This window comes from Loxodonta africana, chromosome 13 (assembly GCF_030014295.1).
Source record: "Loxodonta africana isolate mLoxAfr1 chromosome 13, mLoxAfr1.hap2, whole genome shotgun sequence".
NCBI lineage: Eukaryota > Metazoa > Chordata > Mammalia > Proboscidea > Elephantidae > Loxodonta > Loxodonta africana.
The window spans coordinates 70,248,812-70,265,804 of record NC_087354.1 but is presented as its reverse complement, the minus strand read 5'-3'; the positions used below and the strand labels follow the sequence as shown (position 1 = coordinate 70,265,804).

General features: G+C 36.5%; 1 long non-coding RNA gene across 1 annotated transcript in view; it reads left to right on the top strand.

The window, feature by feature from the left end:
- The first annotated feature begins 926 nt into the window (after positions 1–926).
- LOC135227280 (uncharacterized) overlaps positions 927–16,993 on the top strand; it is a 29,471-nt gene continuing 13,404 nt past the window's right edge. The window contains exon 1 of the long non-coding RNA XR_010317446.1: positions 927–1,123. This is a non-coding gene — a long non-coding RNA (uncharacterized LOC135227280). The remainder of the gene's footprint in view (positions 1,124–16,993) is intronic.

Below are 16,993 nucleotides of genomic sequence, written 5' to 3'. Positions count from 1 at the left end.
AATGGGAGGCTGGCCAATACAGCAGCAGGGGTCAGTCCCCTGCCATACAAAGCAGAGAAGAGGAGGGAAATGAAAGCATTTAGGGTAATCTCGTCTAAAACCAGAATATCATCACAAAAGAAAAAAATAAAAAGAAAGATGCTAGTGAGGTGAACTAATCTGATTTAAAAAATGTTTTAACCCTGGCAGCACATTAGAACAAAAAAGAAAGATTTAGAATAGATATAAAGACCACAAATTCAAAAGTAGCAATAATTATTGACTAGAAATACCAGTCACTTTTGCCCAGACTACACAGCATTTCTGGTACTATCTTCTCCCCATCAGCCCCAGCCCTAAGAAGGGTGACTTGATCACATGATTACATGACACTGAGCCAATCAGATTCTTCTTCTGGGAATTGGGACCTAGCTGAAGACATTAGATTTATAATGACATGGGCAGGGGAAGAGAGGGGAAGTTTGACTTTCCAGCTCCCAGTGAAAGACCAGGAGACGCACTCCCTTTACTTAACCTGCCGCCAGAGGTTTTCTGTTTCTTGTTAACATCATCTCTAAGATAATGAGCTATGGAAAATACTACATATATTTCGAATTCTTAGATTAAAGCTTTTCCTTTATAATTCCTGTGATAACACATATGAGGTGCAGGAAGGGGACATTTTATGATTCGGTTTTGATTGCCACAAGTAAAACCACACCAGTTGCCATGGAGTCAATTCTGACTCATGGCGACCCCATTTGTTGAAGGGTAGAACTGCCCTCCATAAGATTTTTCAAGGCTGTGACCTTTTGGAAGCAGATTGCTGGACCTTTCTTCCAAGGTGCCTCAAGATGAGTTTGAACACTCAGCCTTTTGGTTAGTAGCCAAGTGCCTAAACATTTGTGCCACCCAAAGAAATTACCAGAGTCCTCATGGTACATACTTGTATTGGGTTTAGAATGAGGGAGCTTAAACACTGGTTACAATCAAAACAATGAGCTCAGAAGAACATAATGACGTAAAAGTCAAGGCGGCCAGCTGTCTCTTAACCAACAAAAACACTTTCTGAGCCAGTTAAGAGACATTCAAAGCCAGAGGTGCAAGGAAGATGTCCAGGCTGTAAAAGACAAGATATCCAAAGGTAATTTACTTTTTTAAATATCCACTGAAAAACGCTTTATCAGTCTTTTTTCAACATGCCAGGGCTTAAAGAAGGTTTGTGATTTATAATGCAATAAATTCTTTCAATAGCAACTTTCTATTCTCCACTTTTTTCTATTTTATTTCCCTTAAAATCTTCTTCCCCTTCACCTGCAAAAGTAATTCTAGAATTAAGGTGAAATAGCGAGCCCCTCTGCACCTAGTATGTGGCATCAACAGGGAGTTGTATAGAAGTATACGTTTTCATATGCACCACGAATTTAATGTAAGTCAGAGGAGGTTTGAGAACTTTAGGTACATTGACTAAACTGTGAAAGTATTTTCATTTGATTCTATCTTGGGATAGAATAGGACCCTGCTCATTTGTATACTGCTATTTAATATGAATTCTTCAGAGCTACAAAACTATAGGAAAGGCTTTATTTTTTAAAGATTAAATCAAAAGGAAACTATCACTGGAAAAAAAAACCTGGCATGACTTTTTGATAAAAGTTCGAATTTCAGTAGCAGCAAGCAGTATAGGTATATCGCAATTTCTTTTAAATACCCACATGTGAACAGTTATTAGAACCATTAAAGACAATGGATGTTCCATTAGCAAAACACATGCACACACACACAATAGATGCAACATGTATTTAGACTCACTTTTTTTATTCATAGCTACTCTTGAGTAGCTGATTCGAATTATGCTACATAATTGTTTTCAACCAATGGTTCTCTTGTGCAACGGTTTCCAAACCTAATCATCAGAATTGGGAAGGCCTCGTTTTGAACCTATGGCTGAGTGTATCTTCCAGTTGTAAGTTAGTTAATAGTAACCATGTTGAATCAGAAAATTCTACACATAATCAGAAAATTTTGGCTGCTGCAAAAATAAATTTTAACATGACTGTGAGTCAAATAATAGTCTCACTCTCTTCTTGACTACACGAATGTTCTGAGGTAACCTATAGGGTTGCTATGAGTCAGGTTTGACTTGGTGGCAACGGGTTTGTTTTTCTGGTTTATCCCGTCTAGATGCTGTTTACAAAATACAAAATCTTCTCCTTAGGATGAGAGACCTAGAGATTGTCCGGCTGCTCGTTTTGTAGATGAGGCAACTAAGTTCCCAGAGACTTCTGAAAAGAACAAATGTTTTTGAGTATCAGATTAGACATAACCTAGGATAGCACAAAACTTCTTCAAATATGCACAGGTATGTCTTTCATCCAAAGGAAGGAATGTTCCAATGAAAATTAGCAGTAGATCCTCTACCTCTTGTCAAATTGAAGATCTGCTGTGAAATGAGCATACATTTAATAGACAAAATCTGCTTTTTATTCCCGTTACATATAAAATTTCTAAAAGAACACTTGTAAAAAAATTAGTATGATTCTTTTAAGAGCTTTATCACTTTAATCAACTAGCTTACATGTTTGTCACATTCCTTATGTTAACAGAAGGAAAATACCCAAATTAAGACATGTTCTTTCTGAAAGACCTTAATATGGAAGTTTTGTAGTCAGACTTTTTCACATTATCTGGACTGCACTTTAATGTCAAGTTATTTTTAGAAGAATATAGTATTCTACAGTCAGGTATTTAAGTCATCTTTCAATTTTTTTTTCAATAGATGTCATTTTAAAAGTCATAATTTTGTATACGTTGTCTTCTCTGATTCTCACAAAACCACTTTGAAGAAGGATGATATTTTAATCTTCGTGTTTGCAGATGAGCAAACCAAATGTCAGAAAGCTAAAGTAACTTAGATTCTCAGGAGTGACTCAAACATCTAGGCCTACATCAGAATCAGTTGTTGGGGAAGGGGATGTTTAAAATTCAAATTCCTGGGCATTATCCCAACTGTTCTGAATCGGACCCTCTGGGAGCAGAGCCCAGGAACCACAGAGATAATCTAGTCATTTTCAGACTATGTTCTGAGTTCTGTCGTTCTGTAGAGGTGGTGCAGGGACTGCCTTAGGAATGAAGAGGTATCTTAATTGGCACCTCAGGTCGGCTTTAAATCTTCTATGTATTAAGTTTCTATTTACAATTTCATTTGGAGAAAAAGGGGAGGGGTACCCCACTGTTTAAAACAAACAAACAAAAACCCTGCATTTTTAAACTAAAGAAACCAGTACCATAAAGGCTGTTTGTTTGTTTTTCGGTCAAACAGCTCATGAGGATGAGTCCAAATTCTGACACTTTTATGTCTGTTCCAGGGTTTTTCTATTACATCACAGTGAATCTTCCATCTGTAGAGATGTGCTCAGGCCAGAGCCCCTGCAATTGTAGAAAATTTACAAATACTAGGCATAGTCACATAAACACAAAATTAGCATGAAAATGGAGCTTTTCAAATCACAACGTTCAGGTTTGTTGATGAACCACTTGGTTAATCAGGTAGGCTACAGGAACTTTAGAGCGGGGATACTAGTATTCATCACTGCTCCATCTCTAGAACCCTCCCTCCTCTCACTCCAGAAGGAGCTTGGCCTCTTGCTAAATTGCTCCACATACCTACTGCCCTTGAAGCTCTGTGACCTTGGAGGCACAGGATGGGGAGGGCAGGGCCCTTTTTTTTTTCTGTCTTCATTTGTTTTCTATGGAACCCTGGTGGTGCAGTGGTTAAGAGCTTGCCTGCTAACCAAAAGGTCAGCAGTTAAATCCACCAGCCATTCCTTGGAAACCATATGGGGCAGTTCCACTCTGTCCTATATGATCACTAGGAGTCAGAATCAACTTGTTCGCAATGAGTTTTTTGGGGGGGTTATTTCCTATAGCCTATTTGGGACAACAGGGTCCATAACTCCCAGTGAAATGTCACTGCTGCACTAAGGACAAATGTAGTGTTCAGATTGCCTCTTCCTAAGAATTCAAATCTAGGTAACTGAAAATATGTAGCTAGGGAGCAGGAAATCCCAAGGGAAAAAAATTGCTAAGAATAGACAGTCAATGGAGGAACCACTGGCTTCAAAGATCATCTGATAATATTCACCAAATATTTCTACTCTTACATGCATTGATCAAACAGAAGAAGCATTTAGCAATTTGAGATCCTTGTTCCTTCTTTTTTTACCATTAAAGAAAAGAAGCGCTAGCCTAGGATTCTATATTCAGCAGATGAGGGAAAAATAGACTCTGCGTCAAACACAAACTGAAGAAATTCATTGACAGCAGACTTGCCCTGCAGGAATATTAAAAGATTTTCTTCAAGCAGAGGGAAAATAATGTAGGTCAGAAACTTGGACCTACATAAAGAAAGAGAGAGCACTAAAGAAGAGATAAATGAAGGTAAAATAAAATCTCTTATTTTTATTATTCTTAATTGATCTAAAAATAACTGTTTAAAGTAACAATCACAATGTGTTGCATGATATCGTAGTGAAATGAATGACAGCAAGGTCACAAGGGACAACAGGCAGGAATTGGGAATACCACATGTGAAGCCAAATAGTATTATTTAAAGATGGACTTAGATTAATCAAAAATGTGTACTGTAAATTCTATGCAACCACCATTTTTTTTTAAGAAATATAATACATGCACTAAAGAGATAAAAATGGAATCATATAAAATGCTGAATTAAATCCAGAGAAAGTAGTAAGAGAACCTCCTGGCAATATTTGTGGCAAATACTAGCAAACATATTTGATATTAATCTAAATATATCAGTGATCATTTTAAACATCATTGGTCTAAATTCACCATTTAAACGACAGATATTTTCAAAGTGGATAAAAAGCAAGACCCAATTATACTTTGCCTATTAGAAACTCACTTTTAATATAAAGACATAGGTAGATTAAAAATAAATGAATGGAGGAATTATGGGAACATGGCAGAGTAGGAAGCTCCAGTAATCACTTTTTAAAAAGTAAAGGGAAGGTAAAAAAGTAAAGGAAAGAAAAAAATGAAAAAGAAAGGAATATTTACTATGCTAAAACTAATCCAAAGAAAGCTGGAGATACTATTAATTTCAGGCAAAACAGATTCCAAAACAAGGAAAATTATCAGGGATGATGGGACTCCATAATAAAAAGGGATTAATCCTTTAAGAAGACAAAACAATCCTAATCATGTAGGTACCTAACAGCAAAACTTCAAAATACATGAGAAAAAAAAAAAAAACTGATAGAACTGAGAAGATAAACAGACAAATGTACTTTATAGCTGGAGACTTCAGCAACCCCCATGAGTAACTGATAAATTAAACAGGAAGAAAATCAATAAGGATATAGTTGACCTGAACAACGCTATCGATTAACTTGATCTAACTGATATTTACAGACTACGCCATCCAACAACAGCAGAATATACACGAAACATTCATCAAAATAAACCACACCCTGGAACCTAAAACATACCTTAATACATTTAAAAGAAGATAAATCATACAAATTATGCTCTCAGACCACAATGCAATTAAACTAGAAATCAATAAAAGAAAGATAGCTGGAAAATTCCAAAATATTTGGAGATTAAACAACACACCTCGAAACAGAACATAGGTTAAAGACATCTTAAAAGAAATCTAAAATTTTTTTTTAATATTTAAAACTAAATGAAAGTACAATTTATCAAAATTTGTGGTGTGAAGCAAAAGAAGTGCTTCAAGGAAAATTTATAGCACTACAAATATATATATTTATATATATAATGAAGAAAGTTCTAAAATCAATAACCTAAGTTTGAACCAAAGGAAACTGAGGAAAGTAGAGAAATTTAAGCCTAAAGTAAGCAGAAGAACAGAAATTTTTTAAAAAAAAGGAGCAGAATTTTATGAACAAGAGAACAATGGACAAAATCAATAAAAACAAAAGCTGGTTCTTTGAAAAGATCAATGAAATTGATAAACCTCTAGCCAGGCTCTTATGGGTTGATTTGTGTTCCCCAAAAAGTTATGTTCAAGTCCTAACCTCCAGTTCCATGAATATGACCCTAACTGGAAATACCATCCTTGCAGATGTAATCAGTTAAGTAAACATGAAGTCATACTGGAGTAAGATGTACCCTAGTTCGATACAACCAGTGACCTTGTAAGAGCAGAAGAAACAGACAGACGGATAGGTACAGAGGAAATACAATCATGAAGATGGAGACAGAGGTTGGAGTTATGCCATCACAAGCCAAGGAACACCTGGGGCTGCCAGAAGCTGAAGGAGTCAAGAAAGGATCTTCTCCTACACCCTTGGGAGAGAATATGGCCCTATTAATACCCTGAATTTTCACTTTAGCCTTCAATACTGTGAGAGAATAAATTTGTTACCCAGTTTGTGGTAATTTGGTACAGCTACCCTAGGAAACTAACAGGAAGGCTAACCAAGAGAAAAGACATAATTTACCAGTTATCAGAAATGAAAGAAGAGTCATCATTACTGACCCCATAAATGCTAAAAGTATAATAAAGGAATACTATAAATAACTCTATGCCCATACCTTTGATAATTTAGAATAAACGGGCCAGTTCCTAGATTAATAACCCGAAGTATAAAATAAATATCCATGAGTTCATACTGATATAAATAATTGAATAAATAGGAAGAATAGACAAATCTTCTGTGCAGAAGAATTTCAAATAATTTATGTAGATACTCCACTCTTAAGCAGATGGAACTTAACTTCCTACTCCTTACGTACAGTCTGTAAGTAGTGACTTTCCTTCAAAGAGTACAATATGTGGAAGGAGATTAAAAAAAAAAGTAACTTTATAGTGGAGAGACTTGACAAACACTACCTCAAGCAGGTGATCAAGGCTAACATCAACTTTGTTAAGTTATATTGACAAGATTTGCCCTTGAGAAAGATTAGTCCAAAAGACTAATGGAGCACAACCACCGCAGTGTCCATTAGACTGAGTCTAGCACAAGTAGATGGTACCCAGCTATCATCACCTGACTGCTCTGATGGGGATCAAAACAGAATGTCCCAGACAGAGCTGGAGAAAAATGTAGAACAAAATTCTAACTCACAAAAAAAGACCGGACTTACTGGCCTGACAGAGACAGGAGAAACCCTGAGAGTATGGCCCCCAGGCACCCTTTAGCTCAGTAATGAAGTCACTCCTGAAGTTCACCCTTCAGCCAAAGATTAGACAAGTCCATAAAACAAAAGGAGACTAAAGTACATACCAACCCAGGGGCAAGGACTAGAAGGCAGAAGGGGACAGGAAAGCTGGTAATAGGGAACCCAAGGTCGAGAAGGGGACAGTGTTGACATATTGTGGGGTTGGTAACCAATGTCACAAAACAATATGCGTACTGTTTAATGAGAAGCTAGTTTGTTCTGTAAACCTTCATCTAAAGTATAATAATAAAAAAAAGAAGAAAAAAAAATTTGCCCTTGATATTATGTGATGACAATGGAAATTAATCCCTGCGATCTTCTTCATAAAAGCACATTACCTCAGTCTAATCATGAGAAAACATCAGAAAGGTCCCAACTGAGGGACATTCTACAAAACACTTGTTCAGGAAACGTCCAAATTATCAAGGACATCAAAAACAAAGAAAGTCTGAGAAACTGTCACTACCATGAAACAAACTGTCACTACCATGAAACAAACTGTCACTATGGAGACAGGACTACCAATTCTTGGATGGAATCCTGGAATGGAAAAAGGACATTAGGGACAAACTGAGGAAATTTGAATAAAATATAAACTTTAATTGATAAAAATGTATCAATGTCGGTTCATTAATTTTGACAAATGTACCATACAAATGTAAGATGTTAATAATAGGGGAAACTGGATATATGGTATATCGGTACTCTCTGTGTTATTTTTGCACTAATTCTATAAATTTAAAATTGTCCTGAAATTAAAATTTTATTTACAAAAATAGGTGTTACCTGGTGTAGAGATTTAATATCAGACAAAATAGAACTCTGGACTAAAAACTATCACAAAAGAGAAAGGGGGGCAGTATATGCTGCTTAAAAAAAAAAGTAGATCAAGAACATAAATGAAATAAATAACGGAGTTTCACATTTTATAAAGCAAAAATTGATAGGGCTACTAGAAAAAAATAGAAGTCAACAATTATATCTGGATATTTTAACACATCCTTCTCAGAAATAGTCCCATGTACCAGAAAAAAATTAAGTAGACACACAGAATATTATAATTAATGAATAATATAAAAATCTTGAATAACTGATGGACTAAAAAAATTAAGATACCTCACTAGTCACAAAAAAGATAATTTGATAGAGTTAAACATGACTTTTTTAAATTTCATATGCTAAGAACTTCCTTAATTTGATAAAGACAATAATCCAAATGACTTCAGCAAATCTCTTTTTTTTTTTTTACAAAGTAACTTTAGATACATTCATTTAAGTTTTGGAACAAGGTAAAGTTGCTCACTTTGCCTCTCATTATGGTATCTGGTAGCCCTGGCCATTGCAATCAGAAAAGAAAAGGAAAAAGAGTGAAAAGAATTAAAGGAATAAAACAAAACTATCATTATTTTTAAATGATATGATAATCCACATTAAAAATAAACATTTGAACTAATAAAAATACCACATGAACTAATAAACAATTCAGTACAATTACAAGTTAAAGATCACTTTATAAAAGTGAAAAGCATTCTTCTATACCTCCGAACTAGAAATTAAAATAACATTCATAATAGTAATAGAAATAATAAAATATCTACAAATCATCCTACAAAGGATGAAACAGACTTTAGGTACAAAATCTTTAAACCTCTTTTAAGAATTGAAAATGAGCAGAACTAAATGAATATATACAGTAAAACCTTCAAAAGTCAGGAATGGTATAAGGTAGAAACCTGCCAGAGATGGAAAACTCAAATATTTTCCACTAAAAGGAGCAAAAGAAAAGCGGGAAGGCAGAAAACTTGAGAGACCTGGAAAAACAAGGCAGTCTTGTCAAATTCCAGTATTCACAGATTCCCCTATAGTACCGTATAATATTATAAATATATCAAATCTGCATGAAATTTTTCTTGAATTCAATATAACGTCAATAAAGATTCCAGCACATTTTTTTTGTAAACTTGACAAACTCTTTCTAATATTTAAATGGAAGAATCAAGGTTCGTAAATAGTCAAGTCAATTTTTGTTTTATATTTGCTTATTTTATTTATTTTTATGAATATTTTTATATTTCCACATTGAAAATAGCCTTATTGTTTTTTCTGATTATGTTAATAAAACATGTTCATTATTAAAAAAAAGAGAGAACAATATACATAGGCACTTTTAATTTCTTTTCATATGAATAACTAACTGGCCATTAGTTCAACTTTGACAAAAGAAAAGCAAAGAGTTGGGATTTACCATCCAGATATTAAAATGTAACACAAACTACTATAATTTAAAGCAGTGTGGGATTGGTATAAAAACAAACAGATGTCAATGGAAGAGAACAGAAATCTCAGAATAGTCTAAGATTTGTGTAACCACCTCTATTAAAAAGTTGACAGCACAAAGAAGTAAGATAAAACATGTCTAATTTAGTTGATGGCTTTGAAGAGATAAGTTTACTTTAAAAAAGATAAAGTGAAAAACAAAAGTCTCTTTCAGGTGAATTAAAGACTTAAATATGAAAGGTAAAACTATAGCAAATAAAGAAAATGTAGGGGACTATCTTGATGATCATTGGATAAGGAAGGTACAAACTATGGGGCAAAATACACGTATTTATGTGTGCGTGTGTGTACGTGTGTGTATGGGGAAAGCCCGGGTGGCGTAGTGGTTAAGAGTTCAGGCTGCTAACCAAAAGGTCAGCAGTTCCAGCTGCTCCTTGGAAACCCTACGGGGCAGTTCTACTCTGTCCTATTGGGTCACCATGAGTCAGAACTGATTCGCGGCACACAACAACAACCACATAGACACTTAACTAATCAAAATTTATTATTTTTTGACAAAATAGACAACATAAATACATCATTGAGATTTTTCAATATCTAAAATTTAAAATTTACATCATACTTTACCAAGCATGATATCCTTCTCACTCCCTGGAGAAGGACATCACGCTTGGTAAAGTAGAGGCTCAGTGAAAAAGAGGAAGACTCTTGGAGAGATGAATTGACACAGTGGCTGTAACAATGGGCTCAAGCACAGCCACAATTGTGAGGCTAGCGCAGGACCAGGCAGTGTTTCATTCTGTTGTGCATAGGGTTGCTATGAGTTGAAACCGACTGGACAGCAGCTAACAACAACAACAAAATTTCCATGGTAACTAATATTTGGTCCTGCTGTCCCATTTCCATCCTTTCTATTTGACTCATAGCGCCCTATAGGGCAGAGTAGAATCATCCCATACGGTTTCCAAGGAATGCCTGGTGGATTCAAACTGCCAACCTTTTGTTTAGCAGCTGAACTCTTAACCACTGTTCCTCCAGGGCTCCAGTTAATATCTAGAGACTCCATCAAATCAACTAGAAAAAGGCAGGTAACTCGATAGAAGAATCAGCAATGAATATGAATAGGCAATTCACAGAAGGAGGGAAATGAACAGCTAACAAGCATTTTCAAACACAGTAGCAATTAAATGCAAAATAAAATAAGAGTAAGATACCATTTATACTCTAGATTGGCAGAAAAAAATAGAAAATTTGATATCAAGTTTTGATGAGAGTATAGGCAGTATAGGCAAACTAACTTCCACGCAAACCTGGTGGGAATGGAAAATGGTAAGATCTTTCTGGAAAGCAATCTGACAGCACTTAGTGAAATCATGAATTTTTATATCTTCGACCCAATACAAGGAGCTCTGGTGGCTCAATGGTTAAGTGCCCAACTGCTAACTGAAAGATCTGTGGTTCAAACCCACCAGTGGCTCCGCAGGAGAAAAGGCTTTGTGATCCACTTCTGTAAAGGTTATATAGCTCAGGAAAAGCTACAGGGGAGTATTACTCTGTCATATAGGGTAGCTAGAGTTGGAATCCACTCGATGGAACACAACCACAAAAATCCCAATATGGAAAAATATTCCACAGGGACTCTTGAAAGTTCTACAAGAAACATGGACAAGCAGGTAATTTGCTAGTGGCAGTGGGATTTGGAACTACTTTATTTATCACTAGAGGAATAGATAAATTTTGTAGTTAGGTGCTGTTGAGTTAGCTCCAACTCATGACAACCCCATGAGCAACAGAACAAAATGACTGCCCAGTTGTGAGCCTCACAATCATTGCTATGCTTGAGTCCATTGCTGCAGTCACTGTGTCAATCCATCTCATTGAGAATCTTCCTCTTTTTTGGTGACCCTTTACTTTACCAAGCATGATGTACTTTTTCAGGGACTGGTCCCTCCTGATAACATATCCAAAGTACACAAGACGAGGTTTTGCCATCCTCGATTATAAGGAGAATTCTGGCTATACTTCTGCCAAGACAGGTTTGCCCCTTCTTTCTGGCAATCCATGGTATATTCAGTATTCTTTACCAACACCGTAATACAAATATATCAATTCTTCTTTGGTCTTCCCTATTCATTGTCCAGCTTTTGTATGCATTTGTGGTGATTGAAAATACTGTGGCTTGGGTCAGACTCACATTAGTCCTCAAAGAGACATCTTTGCTTTTTAACTCTTTAAAGAGATCTTTTGCAGCAGATTTGCCCAATGCAATGTGTCCTTTGATTTCTTGACTGCTGCCTCCATGGGCATTGATTCTGGATCCAAGTAAAATGAAATCCTTGACAACTTCAATATTTTCTATGCTTATTATGATTTTGTTTATTGGTCCATTCGTGAGGATTTTTGTTTTCTTCATGTTGTGGTGTAATTCACACTGAAGGCAGTAGTCTTTGATCATCATCAGTAAGTGCTTCAAGTCCTCTTCACTTTCTACAGGCAAGTTGTGTCATCTGCAAATGGCAGGTTGTTAATGAGCCTCCCTCCAATCCTGATGCCCCATTCTTCTTTATAAAATTAGCGTCTCAGATTATTTGCTCAGCATACAGATTGACTAAGTATGGTGAAAAGATATAACCCTGACATGCACCTTTCTGATTTTAAAGCACACAGTATCCCCTTGTTCTGTTCAAATAACTGTCTCTCGGTCTATGCACACAATTAAGTGTTCTGGAATTCCCATTCTTTGCAATATTATTCATACTTTGTTATGATCCACATAGCCAAATGCCTTTACGTGGTCAATAAAACACAGGTGAACCCCTTTTTAGTATTCTCTACTTTCAGCCAATATCCATCAGACATCAGCAGTAATATTCTTCATTCCACATCCTCTTCTGAATCAGCTTGAATTTCTGGCAGTTCCTTGTGGATGTACTGCTGCAACCATTTTTTAAATTATCTTAATCAAAATTTTACTTGCATGTGATATTAATGATATCAAATAGATAAATAGTGAATAGAAAAATACATAGATAAATAGTGGGCACTTGTTATGAAATTCCATGAGATGGTTAGAAACATCAAAATAGATCCAGTGTAGACAGACCTTAAAGATATAATAAGGCATGAAAACTATTTTAATATAAAAACAAAATGAATTCAGTAGCATAATACCAGTTACAAACATTTAAAATGTATGTGTGTAAAAACCCCGAAAACCAAACCCATTGCCATTGTGTAGATTCTGACTCATAGCGACCCTATACAACAGAGTAGAACTGCCTCACAGGGTTTCCAAAGCTATAGTCTTCACGGAAACAGACTACCACATATTTCTTCTGCAGAGTGGCTGATGGGTTCACGCCACCAACCTTTTGGTTAGTAGCCAAGTGCTTAACCCCTCTGCCACCAGGGATCCTCCTATGTGTATATATACAGGTATAAAAAAAAAAAGCATATATTTACATATACAAGAACATATATTAAAAATATTAGATCTGTTGTCTAACAGGGTGAGAAGAATGGGAGTGGAGATTAGGGGTGAAGAATGAGGAAGAGAGGAGATTAGGGATGAAAGGGAAAATGAAGTAAAACAAGAACTAGACTTTGTTTCAAAGAATATGATGGCATGTCATACACTATATAGGTAATACAATTTTGTAACTCAAATCAACAAGAAACTCAAGAACAAACAAGGATAGAACACAAATATACAGACCACTTCACCACATTGCCTCCTTTCCATAAGCTTTAAGCAATGGATATGACCATAACATAAAGTTGCCAGGGAGTCCAGTATGCTATCAAATGTACCTACCACATATTTTAAGAAATCCACTTAACTATAGCATATGGGATTTCATCTGTCCAACATTCTTTTCTTTGGGGGATTGCCCCTCCCCAAGTCCATATGTCTCTGGTGGGACTGCCAATCCCAGGACCCTCTTCACAACCACCACCACCACCACTATCAAAGTGGGCACTTGAGTCAGACGATCCAATTATATTCTTTCCCAAGAAACTGAATCTTGAGCAGAATCCAGAAACTGATGTAGGCGATGGTCCCCATCAACAGTCAGATCCAAGTCCTGCTCTTCACATGGCTGGAGATGTTCCTGTCTTCCTCAAAGACTGTTAGTTCAGCTCTTTCTTGACTGTGTGGGCTACCCGACCTCCCCACAAAATATTTTTGTTGATTAGATTAGTCTGTGTTGTTTTCTGCTAGCCTGGCTAAAAGTAATATGCTAATTGAAATAAACTTTAAACATTTAATAAACAGCAATTTTTCATGGTGCTTTGGAATTCAGATGTGCTGTAAAAAAAAAAATTTTCTTTTTTGTGGAAGGGACTGGTCTAGAAGGCCCATTTTTCTTAAAATAGGTTTCCATGAAAGTGCAAATAAATGGCTATCTATTCTGTAGCAAAGAGAAATTCAAATCCATTTCACTGATCAGTCATTTCAAAAACAAACATTTCATTATATTAATATTCAGGAGCACGTCCAGCATGCTGAGTGTTAGGAGACCAGGAATTGCTTGACTATAAACCTCTCTGACATCTTTCTTTCTTTGCTTTCTCCCTTCACTTCCACCTCTCCCACCTCCTTTCTCATCCAAAGGAAAATATAAATCACAACAGACAGGCTGCTGATGGTGTGCAGAAGGAATGTGCAATAGTTATTGGGTGATTGTGTTATTTCTTTGGGAAATTTTTTCAAACACCTTCTTTTTTTTCGCTTCTGATTCACTGCCCACATGGAGTCTTCTACACAAGTTAGCGAACAAACAAATAAATCTACTAAGAAGTAAAGGCTGCTATAGCTACATGTAAGATAAATCATAATAGATCAAATGCATATGCTGTTTGTGTTTCATGGAACTCAAAATGTTTCACATATTGTCTTACTTAGTTCGTGACTTCTGCAGGAGATAGGTAGATAACTTTGGTATGCAGCTCCTGATCTCTGCACGTCTCAAACATTCCAGGCACACTATCTCCTCAAATCTTATGAGGCAGCAAGAAGACGATGACTGGCTTCCTTGCTTTACAGTTACAGACACTGACGCTCAAAATGGACAGGGATTTGTCTGTTGTCAAACTGCCATTTGGCCACAGAAGTCGACATCGTGGTCGTCAAAGTATCTCCCTCTTCAAAGGTCCTTAAAAATCACCACAAGGAAATGAGAAAAAGGAAAGGCACTGAGGTCAAAAAGCCATGAAGCGTGGAGACCAGGGCAGAGAGGAAAACAATGGTCACCTCAGCCTAACTTCCCCCTCTCCGTCCCTTCAGCACTGTCCCACCATGGCTTCAGAGCACAGTGTGACCACTGTCCTTTCTAACACCATGCAAGTAAAAGGACTCCCCACGTAGCATGAGCGATCAAACACACAACTACTAGCTGAATGGTTTCAGTTCTAACCCATCCAGAGGCACTGCAGAAGAAAGGCCTGGCGAGCTACTTCCAAAAGGTTACAGCCAAGAAAACCTGTGGATGGCAGTTCTACTCTGCACATACGGGGTCACCATGAGTCACAGTCAACTCCATGGCAATGAGTTTGGCTTGGTTTGGTTTGGTTTATGAAATTAGGAGGTTGACGAAGGTGAGGGAGGAGGTTGCCATCTAAATCCATACCCATTATTTCACTCCTTCTTTAGCAGTCACATCACTTCTGGGGCTCAATCTTCAAGTATTAAGATGAAATACATTTGACCTGTAAATCTTCCTCTGAATTGGTGATTTATAACTGGAATTTAAAAAGAAAAGGGCAGAATTGGTGGGTATAAACTGGGCCAAGTTCCTTCCAGTTTGTGGTCTATTCCTCTGGGTCAAAGTGATCTGATTTTAAGGGTAAATTAGAAGAGATCCCAAAATGTGCTTTTTTTCACCTTAAATGCCAGGAATTTGAAGTTAAATTAATTGTCCAGGTGTCACTCATTTTAGATACGTGGTACCATTTTCTCTGTCTGCATATCCTCTGCGTCTTTACAATCATTTTCATTCTGCCTTATCCCTAAATATCTTTTCACCTACTTTTTTTTTTTTTTTGCAATAACAGGCTATGACTTTTGATGTGTTTTAAAATCATTAAGTGGGAAAAAATAGTTACAGATAAAAAAGAAAAAAAATGCATTGCTTCAGATAAGTGATTAAACTACCTTCACAAAACAAATTAGGGAAATTCTGTTGGTAGATAAGACAAGGTCTTGCTTCCAGGAAAACTCAGTTCCTTTTCTTTCCTTCTCCTCCCTTTCATTCATGCATGGATGGATAAACTGTAGGAAAAGGTAAAGTCGGGGAAGAGGAAAGAATGTCATATTTAGAAGGCAATTTTTCAATTGCCCTGAAAGGTAAGTCAGCCTACATTTTAGGTTTGTTTTGTGTAATTAAAGGCAGAAGAAGATTGTCTTTCCTTTCTGTGATGGAAACGTCTGTCAGTCTCCAGCATGGTTTGCCTGTTGACCATGGGTTGGCAATGAAATAGTGAAATGTTGGAAAACCCAAGTGCCCTCGTTTGGAGTAACAAATACTATTACCTTAAGATCTCTGACATGATATTTTCTTTCATCAAAATTTGAATTTTTCCAAAGGAGTTTCGAATATCCCCCTTGCCATGAAAGTAAAGCTAATGCACCATTTAAACTGCTTCTTAGAACTTGCCCAGCAATTTCTCCAAACCATGAAAAAGCTTTTCCACCATTAACTTCGCATACACTTAATAGAGAGAAATTAATGATTTAGAAATTTCTGAGAAGTAGGTTTGACCTAAAACATCACCATATTCACTTACATGACTTCTTTATCTTCACATCACAAATATCTTAACGAGTCCAAGATAAAAAAAAAAAAAAAAGTGGGGGCACAAAACAAAACCAAAAAAAAAAAATGAACTTTTTTAAATGAGAAAAATGGTCACTTGTCAAATGTGATATGGAAGTTATTTTGGTGAATCACATTCCTATTTCTACTACGGAAATACGTCACATGGAATAGTTTGTACTAGGACAGGAAGAGAGACTCTCTAAAAATGGAGCAGTGAAGAACATTTCCTTCTAACCAGTTAGTGTCTCTAAATGATTTTCTACCTGGTTTTGTCTATAGAGAAAAGAGGACGCTTTTAACTTACAACTAAGCAACAAATGTACTATACGTAGTTACATAAAACCTCATCTGTGTGGACTTTCAGATTAGAAATTGAGCTGAAATCAGTGAAAATTGGAAATTGTAATATTGTCAGGGAAATTGGGTTTCAACTACATAAAGTACCTGTAACTTATTGTTGGCTCTCTACCCAGATCACCTCTGATCCCTTTTACCATTTCTGGGCTACCCCACCTATCATCCCCACACCCACCCCTTTTGTTTCCAGTAACCAGCACCTGAGACTGTCTCCAGAGGTCTGCCCTCAGGCTACTGTAAGCACTGCTTTGCCCACATACAGCAGAAGAAAGTTTCTGGAAATATATTCCCTTCCTTCCCCCCTCCACCCGCCGCATCCCTACCCCAGTCCTTAGCAAACTAGATGGTAC